The sequence below is a fragment of the Aricia agestis genome, chromosome 1 (assembly GCF_905147365.1).
Source record: "Aricia agestis chromosome 1, ilAriAges1.1, whole genome shotgun sequence".
Taxonomy (NCBI): domain Eukaryota; kingdom Metazoa; phylum Arthropoda; class Insecta; order Lepidoptera; family Lycaenidae; genus Aricia; species Aricia agestis.
The window spans coordinates 8,372,029-8,377,004 of NC_056406.1; positions in this window are offsets into that span (position 1 = coordinate 8,372,029).

A 4,976-nucleotide genomic window follows, 5' to 3' on the forward strand; every position below is an offset into this window, starting at 1 on the left:
TATAAGATTTACAATTGTTAAATTTTCATACGCATATAAATTTATGTTATTTGAAAAACATTGCCATTTTTCAAACAGTCGTTGAATGATATTTTAGTAACTGGAAATTTAGTAGTTACTGACGCGGTTAACGATGTTTAATACCGCGCTAACGCAATCGGCAATTTACGTTACACGTAACATATCGCACATAACTATTTAAAATTACATTACTGTAATTTTAAATAGATCGTTCGACATACAAGTAAACTACTAGTAATAGTATTATAATAGTAATTGTTCTTCACTTTCACTTGCACTTCATCATTATATGAAATTAATGATAAAAAATACTTGTTTGAAAATTACACGGAGCTGAAATCGGAAATTGAGGTGGGCACTGGGCACGTGCGTGGGTCGCATCCCGAAGCACGTCGGAATTTTAAACATACCCATCTGAATCGCTTAATTTCGTTAAATAAATAAACGTTTCAATTGAAAGCGTACGTGTATTGAGGTGGGTGGCTATTTCCAAAACACGAACGTTCAGTGGGCCCATTAGTCAGATTTCACTTTAAGATCTTTTTCGACCTGTGGTAATAGTTGGACAAGTCAGAGCGCTTTTCGTATCATGCATGTCATCGCCCGCACGCGGATATACACTATACAGCCATGATATCCTGGAGGGCAATACTTGCCCGGCCTGGAAATTCATTTTTCAAGTTCAAAACGTATGTAGTTTTTTTACTATCCTAAAAATTCGTTTTGTCTATTTTTATATAACTAAGGCCTTAAGAGTATTTTTTTATCTAACAAATTAGTTGACAACATTCTGGAAGACGAAGTTTTTGAAGAAAAACAAGATTTATGGGATTCCATGGCCAATTTTAGTGTTATTTAGAAGCAATGATATTCTACTTATACAGATCTGTTACGTCCATACTACTTTCCGGCTCAAATCTCTTCCGAACAATTTTCAAATTCAAAATTGCAAACACTGACAAATTTGACAGATAAGTGAAACAAAAGATACGAAAAACCATTTACATGAAAGAGACAGTTCTATTTTTAAACGTCGAATCGTATCGCTGTCTCTTTCTTCGCCTGAGCTATGACGGAAATTCGATTTTTTCCAGATTGTTCGAAAAAATAATTGAAAATGTAAATAATCGAGGTATTTATTACAATCAAGACATGTGGTAAGAGATTCCATGTGTTTTGTTTTCTTTTGAGTCATAATTTGGTACATTTTCGAAACACGCACGACGTCATTTTCAATTTATTTAGGTAAGACAAGACGCGGCACGTTCGTGACTGCGCTCGATGTCGACTAAACAACAGACGGCCCAATTGGGCCGTATTTGAAGCTTCACAACACGCGCGGTAGTAACATATCTGCTTTGAGTTTTTCATCATTGTTTAGAAGACGCGCCGTAGGAACGCAGAAATCATTAAACTGACACTGAAACACGGCTGGAAAGTGATAAAAGTATGAAAAATTACACAGGAAGAATTACATAGGATTGAATGTTTCTAATGTGTAGAAAAAAACGTGGCAGGTTAATTTAATTATATTATGATCTAATTATACAATTATGAATTATTCAAGAGTTACGTATAGCATGAAAACCTGCCAAGTTCAAATTTAGAAGTATTATGGATCAGGCTGTTGATGAAAATGATAACGATCGATAAAGTGCATCTAAACTTGGCATTGGATTGGATTTCAACTCTTTTTTTAGACCAAAAATTTGCCGATAGGAACTTGGCCCCATTTTAACAGGTATGTTTTTGGTGGGATTTCAATACTTTTTTCAAGAAATTATACCTATTTTTTTTCTTTTTGTGCCACACCCGACTTAAACAATATCTTCGATATATGGTGCTAGTTGTATTTGTTAAACTATCAATAGAAGCGAAATTTTCAAGTAAACAGTATTATTTAACCTATATCAACTGCCAAGCAGTCGAATTCGACCGCGTAAACAATAGATTTCCAAGAATCTGCGATCGAAGGATTAATAAGCTAAAGCCTATACGGTATGCATTATACATGATGACAATATTTTAAACCAATCCTCTCACCCTCTTCATAGAATTCTCATTGTATCACTGGTTTTTACCTATGGTTCGTAGAGGAGCTGACTCGCGCTTGACCGATTTCTTCTTAATTTTTTTATTAATCTACATATTATTATAACACACGACCTGAGTGTCAAATTTCATTACTTTAGGAAAATTGGAAGTGGTATCTAAAGTTTGTAGATGAACCGACTCACGCTTGACAGATTTCTCAAATTTCTCAATTTTTTTTAATCTACTTATAACACATGACCTGCGTGCCAAATTTCATAACCCTAGGACAATCCGAAGTGGCCTCTAAGGTTTGTTGGTGAACCGACTCACGCTTGACCGATTTCTTAAATTTCTCAATTTTTTGTTAATCTACTTATAACACACGACCTGTGTGCCAAATTTCATAAAGCTAGGACAATGGGCATTGTCAAAAAAAAAGCACATGTACTTTTTATATTTTTTTTCGTTAACAAGAATATAAATTAAATAATTTTGAAATTCATTGGCTAGTTTTTTCTCAATAAATTTTTAAAGTTTCACTCTGACGTCATCATCGGCGGTCAATAATAATTGACCTCTGCAGTATGTTTTTTCCTTTCAATCTTATTTATAATGGCTGCTTCGTCAAATGCAAGTTCTCATTATGTGAAAGCTGATACGAGAAGCTTACCAAAAGTTCGAAACGTAATGTTGGTCGAATTTATTGCTAATTTAACGCCATTGAAGGTCAAACAAAGGTTAAACATATTTTTTTTCGTTTTTATACAGAAAAACGATCACTGACCTTATTCCTCGAAATGTTTTTGTAATGAGCAAAATTAAAAAAAAATGGACAATCCCCATTGGAAGTGGCCTAGAGGTTTTGATTACCGGTCAGTGAGTGAGTGCCAAAATTAGCTATTTTCACAGGGAGATATTTCAGGATCTACCGAAGCTATATCTATTAAATTTGGTATACTGCTTAAGTACTAGCACATAATTACGTAGGTATAATTTTATCTTTGCACTCGCAATAGGCACTGAGCTACCCTGTAGGGTCAAAAGTGCGTCGAAACGGTTCGTGTAATCGTGTAAATAGTGCACGGCATGCGCGCGGCCTGCTGGAACTTGGCCGCGTACTCCGTGCGCTTTGACTTAAAGATTTATAATGTGCTAGTCGAATGTAAATTGATCATAAATATAGTAGTTTTTATAACCATTATATATCATTTTTTGAAGTTTTTATGTGGGGTAAAATTTTACCCCACGATGTTATGTAACAAAAATCACGATGTTACTTGAGGGTTAACTTTGCATGTGGCGGTTGAAGTTGAGATCATCACAGGAGTTTTATTACAGTGGACATCTGCTGCACAAAGTTATGTGGCCTCGGAATGTGTCTTTTGGAGAAATTGGTGCCAGGTATGTCCAATACTTGAAAAGTCACTACAGCTCCTATATAATCGTGGTTTTCGACGGGTATCCATATGACGCCTCAGAAAAAAACATCAAAAGGTCTGAACGTCTTCGTAGACTTGGAGCAAAGTTATCTTTGACGAGACAACTGCTCCAGTTGCTCAGGATAAGTTCCTATTGAATGACAGGGTCAAGGTTAGATTCATCCACATGCTGAAGGTGCAACAGCCAAGCTAGCACGGCCACCAGTAGAAATGCGAAAGTATAGACAAACAGTGGAGATAAACTTAAGGTGAAGTTCCGATCTTTACCGCGGCTAATCGCGACCGACAAAAATTCAATTAAGTAAAATGCCACTTTTTGACAGACTATAATATATGTCATAGAGTAGGATATTATTTGAATTTTTAGGACTATAGTCTTAAATTCAATTAAAATGCCACTTTATGACAGATCATAAAGTGGCATTTTAATTGAATTTTTCGAAACGAAAAAAGATCGGAACTTCACCTTAAGTTTATCGCCACAGGTTGTCTATGCTTTCGCATTTCTACTGGTGGCCGTGCTAGCCCGGCAGCTGATATTAACCACAGCCATTTCCGTGTCTTCTACATACGACGTAGTGATTTTTTTTTGAGATATTGCAAAAATGCTGCACCTTTGAAACTATTCAGTTTATCGAGACCCAACTATTCCCATTTTGTTGTAAATTTAGTCTACTTTAAAGTAATTTTTAGTGACTTCTACCATTAGCAGGTCCTTGGTGGTAAAAAATAGCAAAAAATTTTCAGTTTTTGCTATTTTTTACTGATCAAAAATTTAATGGTTTCTCATGAATTTTACTATGTTCCGGAAGGATTTCGAGGTGGAAAAATTATATTTGTCATTACCACCTCATTACATGCAACATATAAAAAAATCAGAACTACCCCATTTGATGCAAACCAAAATGTACCAATTCCATGAACTAAAATGGCTTCGCATATGCCCGAAGTGACAGGCGTAGGCTTAGTTTTTGTTAGGGAACCGAAAACAATATATCGCTAAGTAGACCGAATAAAGCAAAAAGTGGATAACTATATTGTTTGGACGGCAGAGACACACATTGATAACTAATAGAGCCAGCTCGTTATCACGGATTCTTTTATAAATTACGTTACACAGAAAACAGGTTTCCTTTTCCCCGAAAGTCGAAACTACCGTAGACACAATAAGTGTGAATTCACAATCAATCGCGAAAAGCAAATAGCTACATCCCACTATGAATACACATCGACAATCAATGTCTGAAGTAGGTAGTTTGAAATAGCCGCTTCGATGAGATCGACTACACAAACAAGTGCTTTATAATGCGCTTTGTAAACTAAGTACCTACCTATATAGTTTAACAGCTATTGGCTAATAAATTGAGACAGCGCCCAATTCCGAATCGATATCCGTTTGTTGAATTTTTCGTTATAAATAAGAGCCTACGAATAATAAAAACTAGACCCGACAATTATTCATGGCTAGGCAAACAATGCTAA